Source organism: Canis lupus, chromosome 32, assembly GCF_003254725.2.
Source record: "Canis lupus dingo isolate Sandy chromosome 32, ASM325472v2, whole genome shotgun sequence".
In the NCBI taxonomy this organism is placed as follows: Eukaryota; Metazoa; Chordata; class Mammalia; order Carnivora; family Canidae; genus Canis; species Canis lupus.
This window is the reverse complement of record NC_064274.1, coordinates 10,006,693-10,014,358: the sequence shown is the minus strand read 5'-3', so window position 1 is coordinate 10,014,358 and position 7,666 is coordinate 10,006,693. Positions and strand designations below refer to the sequence as shown.

General features: G+C 36.0%; 1 pseudogene; it reads left to right on the top strand.

Annotated features, from left to right (window-relative positions):
- Positions 1–1,193: 1,193 nt before the first annotated feature.
- Positions 1,194–2,743, top strand: LOC112647308 (heterogeneous nuclear ribonucleoprotein A1-like; annotated as a pseudogene).
- The last annotated feature ends 4,923 nt before the right edge of the window (positions 2,744–7,666 follow it).

The window sequence follows — 7,666 nt, the reverse complement described above, 5'->3', positions numbered from 1 at the left end:
GGCTCAGTTAGTTAAGTGCCTGACTTTAGCACAAGTCATGATCTTAGGGTCCTGGGATTGAGCTCAACAGGAAGTTGATTTGTACCTCTCCCTCTGTCTGGCCCTCACCCCCTCATGCTCATTCTCTCTCTTTCTCAAATAAATAAATAAAATCTTTAAAAAAATTCATGCAGCCTTTGGGCTTGCTATACATATTTATATATAATATTTTTTTTTCAGGCAAATGAGTATGTGTATTTAAATATTTATACAAAAATGTCCCTAACATCAGTGGATACGCTTTCCCAAATGTGGTTGCTTCCCTTTTAATATTGTACACTAGGAAATATTTAAGTTCTTGTTAATTATCAAAAATAGATTTCAATGCTCTTTTTTTTTTATTTTTAGCTGTATAACTTGTACTATGTCAACTGTGAATCTTACTAGAATCAGGATATTGTCCAATTTATGGCAAGAGAAATTGATGGGTAAGTATGTTGTTTTAAAAAGTCAAATAGAGCCTTGAACCAGGATCATTTACATCTTTACCTTTTAAATGTTTCTAAACCATCTTAAAGAGTCTTAAAATATATAATTATGTATTTTCTACTTTATTTATTTTTTTAAAGATTTTATTTATTTATTCATGAGAGGCACACAGAGAGAGAGAGAGAGAGAGAGAGGGGTAGAGACACAGGCAGAGGGAGAAGCAGGCTCCATGCAGGGAGCCCAATATGGGACTTGATCCTGGGACTCCAGAATCACGCCCTGGGCTGAAGGCAGGCGCTAAACTGCTGAGCCATCCAGGGATCCCTTTTTTTCTACTTTAAACCAAAAGATAAATGTTTTGAGTATCAAACAGCATATTGTCTACCTTGTAGATAGCATCCCTGTCTAACTCTTGCCACTGTTAGCAACTTGTAAATGACATCAGACTGGAAGCAACACTGCTCCTAAATTGTGTGTGCGTTTTGTTTTGTTTTGTTTTGTTTTGTGTTGTTTTGTTTTGTTTTTAAATGATAAGTCATGACCAATTTGGCACTAGACTTTATATGGAAATAGCTTTCATATTATGTAGAAATAATTGTAAAATCTTAACCATGTTAGGTTCAAGAATTCTCCTTGGGAAGCAGTTCTTCAGAACACTTCTTAGAAATACTAACTTAGTCCTTTCTGCCCCTGGACGCCCCCGAGTAAGCATCGTTAAGGTCTCCCCTCCCACCGCCCTCATGTCTAAGTCACAGTCTCCCAAAGAGCCCGAGTAGCTGCGGAAGCTCTTCATCAGAGGTTTGAGCTTCCAAACAACCGATGAAGAGTCTGAGGAGCCATTTTGAGCAATGGGGGACGCTTACGGACTGTGTGGTAATGAGAGACCCCAACACCAAGCGCTCCAGAGGCCTTGGGTTCATCTTGTGGGCCACCGTGGAGGAGGCGGACCCGGCCTCGAACGCTGGGTCGCACGAGGTGGACGGAAGAGTCATGGAACCAAAGAGTCGTTCCAACCAAAGTTTGGAACCAACCAAACGCTGTCTCCCGAGAAGTTTCTCAAAGACCCGGTGCCCACTTAACCGTGAAAAAGATTTTTGTTGGTGGCATTAAAGAAGACCCTGAAGAACATCATCTAAGAGATTATTTTGAACAGTATGGGAAAATTGAAGTGATTGAGATCATGACTGACCCAGTCAGTGGCAAAAAGAGAGGTTTTGCTTTTGTGACCTTTGATGACCATGACCCTGTAGACAAGATTGTCATTCAAAAATACCATCCTGTGAACGGCCACAACTGTGAAGTAAGGAAAGCCCTATCGAAGCAAGAGATGGCTAGTGCTTCCTCCAGCCAAAGAGGCCGAAGTGGTTCTGGAAACTTTGGTGGTGGTCGTGGAGGTGCTGTTGGTGGGAATGACACCTTTGGTCGTGGAGGGAACTTCAGTGGTCGAGGTGGCTTCGGTGGCAGTCGAGGTGGTGGTGGATACGGTGGCAGTGGGGATGGCTATAACGGATTTGGTAATGACAGAAGCAAATTTGGAGGTGGCAGAAGCTATAACGATTTTGGCAATTACAACAATCAATCCTCAAATTTTGGACCCATGAAAGGAGGAAATTTTGGAGGCAGAAGCTCTGACCCCTATGGTGGTGGAAGCCAATACTTTGCCAAACCACGAAAGCAAGGTGGCTATGGTGGTTCCAGCAGCAGCAGCAGCTATGGCAGTGGCAGAAGGTTTTAATTACTGCCAGGAAACAAAGCTTAGCAGGAGAGGAGAGCCAGAGAAGTGACAGGGAAGCTACAGGTCACAACAGATTTGTGAACTCAGCCAAGCACAGTGGTGGCAGGGCCTAGCTGCTACAAGAAGACATGTTTTATTATTAATTAATTAATTAATTAATTTTAGCATCCCAACACCATTTATTTATTCATGTGTGATATCAAGCACCCTTCTTGCCCCCTGTGTTTCCCTCACCATATCAGAGAACAGCGATAAGTCTCACAAAAACCCGTATTTCTTTGGTGGGAGGGCAGGGGGTGGATAAAATGAGTTAGTACATACAAAAAGGATTGCTCTAGAAACACTTGAAAGAAGACATGTTTTAGACAATACTCATGTGTATGGGCAAAAAACTCGACTGTATTTGTGACTAATTGTATAACAGGTTATTTTAGTTTCTGTTCTGTGGAAAGTGTAAAGCATTCCAACAAAGGGTTTTAATGTAGATTTTTTTTTTTGCACCCATGCTGTTGATTGCTAAATGTAATAGTCTGATCATGACGCTGAATGAATGTGTCTTTAAAAAAAAAAAAAGAAATACTAACTTAGTCATGTAACTAAATCATTATAGTCTCTTGACCTGCCTTAATTTAGTGTCATCTGAATTCTGAGAAATGGAATGATATATTACCCAAGGCTGGAAATTATTACAAGTAGGACCAATAGAGGTGACCCTATTTAATTCTGATAGTAACAAATAATAAATATAGCCATTAAAAATAGCCATATTTTCAAGAATTTATTTATATTTATAATAATTTATAATAAATAATTTATAAAACAAATATATAATATTTAATATAATATTTACAATATTTATAATAATTTATAATAAATAATTCATAAAACAAATATATAATATTTAATATAATATTTACAATATTTATAATAATTTATAATAAATAATTCATAAAACAAATATATAATATTTAATATAATATTTATAATAATTTATATAATAAATAACTTGCAGCAATATGGTGATACTTGTTCTGTTTATAATAATTTATATAATAAACAATTTGTAGCAATATGATGATACTCTCCAAATTTCTCGAGGTTTCTTGTTATGTTACTTTCATTGATGAAAACCTAGTAACTGTGAGTTTACCGAGAAAATGGGATTTGCAAATATTTAGAAATTTTCCATCGTGGCACAAATATGAAGACCTATTCAGCACTGGAGATGTTTGGGGCCTGCTATATATTTTCTATGTATTGACCCTACTTATAAATGAGCATGATGAATATATACAAAGATATTCATGATAGAACTGTTTATAATAGAAACATTTGGAAGTAAGTCAAAAGCTCTTTAATAGTATTGGTTAAATACAGGACGGTTTGTGAGAATACATAGCAAGCTCTTTACATATATAATTTACTTTAACTCTCACAATAAATATATGAGGAAGGAACCATTATTATCCTCTTTTTACAAAATGGAAAACTGAGGCATGGAAAGGAAAACTAACTTACTCCTGGTGAGCAATGAGGCTGGGACTCAAACTTAGGCTTTAGAGTAGACATATCCTTACCAGGCTGCAGGTTCTCCCATACATGTGAAATTCTAGGAAGGTGTGAAAAAGAAATTTGAGGAAGCCACTCCATGTACTGTATCGATGATCTAGATTATCTAGAAATACACATATAAATGTATTTCTAAGATACATATTTTATGTGAAAACTGCAAGGAATAGAGTGATGTAGGATATCGTTTTTGTGAAAAAAAATATTGATAAATGCTTATAAATACATCGTATATCTTCATAGACACACAAGAAAATTAGCACTAGTGTTTGCATCAGGGGAGAAGAATTGAGTGTCTTGGTGAACAGAGGAAGATTTATTTATGTTGTTTTGTGTATTTTAAATTTTGTGCTATAACATATGCTCTTTATTAAAGAAAAAGAAATTAAATAACAATAACAAAAGCAGTAAACATAAGGAAGAGTAATTCAGAGACCTGGTTTATACAGTATGTTTTTGCAAATGTTGTACTTCCATTTGTAAGGAGTTCATGTTATAAAAATTTAACATGCACCATAAATAAATGAGAAGATGTGTTCTAAAAACTGAGATAAGGTATTTATTTATAACATATAGAACCAACAAAGGACTATTACCTATGCATCAGTAAGGAAAAAGACAAACTAACAGAAGAAATTAGCAAAGATATGAACAGGTAAAACATAGAAGAGGGAGGTTAGACTAATGAACACATGAAAAGATGATCAACCACACTAAACTTATGAGAAGGCAAATTAAAATAAGCTATTTCATTTCATACCCCAATATTTAAAAGTTTGATGGTAAAACTATCAATGAGGATGGATAAGAATAGCAGGAACTGGTGGTGGAGTGCAAATTGACATAACCACTTTGGGGAATAATGTGGTAATGTGTAGCAGAGTGGAAGATGCCCCTGAAGACTCTGTGACTCAACAGTTCCAATCCATATATACTAAGGGAGCCATGTACAAGGACGTTCACTGTGGGTTTTTTTTTTTTTTTTTTTTACTGTGGGGTTTTTTAAAATAAAAATTTGTTGGCTATATCAGATATTATAATTATCAAATATTTTATCTTAGAATTTATTTAAAAAAACTTTATTTATTTAAATGACAGAGAAAGAAAGAGGGTGAACAGGGGGAGGACCAGAGGGAGAGGGAGAAGGAGATAAGCAGAGTTCTTAGGACCTCCTGAAATCATTACCTGAGCTGAAGTCAAAAGTAGGACGCTTGACCAACTGAGCCACCCAGATGTCCCTAAATTAGAATTTCTAAGGAACTTGGCAGTTGATACCCATGGCATCTATGAAATTGGCTTTACTTACATTATTTTTACATTTTTAGTGGCTGCCCTAGCATTTTGCAATATACATTTACAACAAATTCAAGTACACTTTCAAATAACACTGTACCATTTCACAAGTAACATAAGCACTTTATTTATTTATTTAAAAGATCTTATTTATTTATTCATGATAGACAGAGAGAGAGACAGACACAGGCAGAAAGAGAACAAGGCTCCATGCAGGGAGCCCGACGTGGGACTCAATCCCGGGACTCAGGATCACGCCCTGGGCCAAAGGCACTAAACTGAGCCACCCGGGTTGCCCGACATAAGCACTTTATATTAACCAAGTATGATGGTGAATTTTATCTATCAATTTGACTGGCCAAAGGGTGCCCAGATTATTATTATTATTACTTTTTTAAAAGACTTTATTTATCCATGAGAGAGAGAGGCAGAGACACAGGCAGAGGGAGAAACAGGCTCCATGCAGGGAGCCCGACGTGGGACTCATTCCTGGGACTCCAGGATCATGCCTGGGCGGAAGGCAGGCACTAAACCGCTGAGCCACCCGGATTGCCCAGGATGCCCAGATTAAACATTTTTTTCTGGGTGTGTGTCTGTGAGGGTGTTTCTAAATGAGATTAACATTTGGGTTGGTGGACCCAATAAAGTAATTGCCCTCCCCAATTTGATTAAGCATCATCCAATCTGTTGAGGGTCTGAATAGGACAAAAGGTGGAGGAAGGAGGAATTCACCTATTTTCCCTTCCCTCACTGATTGAGCTAAGGCATTTCATGTCACCTTTTATTGTCCTCAACTGGGATTTACACAATTGGCTCCCCTAGCTCCTAGTCCTTAAGAATTCATACTGAATTACATCATAGCCTTTCCTGGGTCTTCAGCTTACATATGGCAGATACTAGGATTTCATAACCTCCATAATTGTGTGGGTCAATTCCTCAGTGTGTGTGTGTGTGTGTGTGTGTGTGTGTGTGTGTATCCTATTGGTTCTGTTTCTCTAAAGAACTTTAATACACCAAGTATTCCTGATTCCTCCCTCCCATCCCTTGTACCATTACTGTCATCATTTCACTTACACATAAGCAATAATCATTGAATACATTGTTCCTATTATTTTGAACAAATTGTTATCTATTAGGTTCACTAAGAATAAGAAAAATAAGTTTTTATTTATGTTCACTTATGCTTTCTCTAGTACTCTTCCTTTCTTTATGAAGATCTCTCTGACCTATACTATTTTCCTTCTCTCTGAAGAACTTTTTACATTTCTTGCAAAGTAGATCTACTAGCAGCATATTCCCTCAATTTTTGTTTTTCTGAGAGTCTTTATTTCTCCTTCACTTTTGAAGAATAATTTCACAGGACACAGAATTCTATTTTGGTAGTTTTTTCCTCTTAACAGTTGAAATATTTCACTCCACTTTCTTCTTGCTTGCATGGTTTCTGAAGATAAGTCACATGTAATTCTTATCTGTGTTCCTCTCTATAGGACAAGTGTTTTAAGTGTTTTATCTGCTGGTTTCTTTTAAGATTTTTTATTTTCTAAAAAAATTGAAATATAATTGATGTAAAACAAAGTTTTTCTTTATCTTTGATTTTCTGTGGTTTGGATATGATATACCTAGGTGTGATTTTCGTTTGTTTATTTATTCTTTGGCCCATGTTCTCTGAGCTTCTGGGAGCCATGATTGTGTGTCACACCTTAATTTGGGGAAATTCTCAGTCATTGTTACTTTAAGTATTGCTTTTGTTCTTTTCTGTCTTTGTTCTCCTTCTGGTATTCCCATATACCTATGTTGCACATTCTGTAGTTGTCTCCCAGTTTTTTTTTTTTTTTTTTTTAAGTCTTTTCATTTTTGCTTTTCAGTTTCTGTTGACATATCCTGAAGCTTAGAAATTCTTTCCTCAGCTATGTCTAGTCTATTAATGAGCCTATCAAAGGCATTCTTCATTTCTGTTATAGTGTTTTTGATTTCTAACATTTCTTTTTAGATATTTTCCAAAGCAAAATAACTTTTATTTCAATCTAGGGACGCAAGAAGAGTTTCCGTGTATGTTATTAAAGTATGGAGACAAAAATCAAACAAGTTCAACAAAAATTGTCACCTTCCCTGGGAAATGCTGATGGAAATCAAATCAGACTCTGACTCCTCTAGAACAAATAAAACTAAAGCTTTGTTTTTCCATTTTACCCTTGATCTGTTACACTTAAAGGAGAAGCATTAGTGGCATTTTTCAAATAAAATGACAGCTAGAGTCATTGTATGATACTTGATACTTTTTAGAATTTCTATCTCTCTGCTTACATTACCCATCTGTTCTTGCATATTGTTAATTTTTTCTGCTATAGCTTTTAGCATATTCATTATAGTTGTTTTAAATTCATAGTCTGACAATTCCAACATTCCTGTCATATCTGAATTTGGTTCTGATACATGTTTGTTCTCTTCAAACTGTTTTTTTGCCTTTTATTATGCCTTGTAATTTTCTGTTCAAAGCTGGACATGATATACTGGTTAAAAGGAACTCCTATAAATGTGCCTTTAGCGATGTGGTGGTAAGGGATGGGGGTAGGGAAGTGTTCTATAGTCCTATGATTAGGT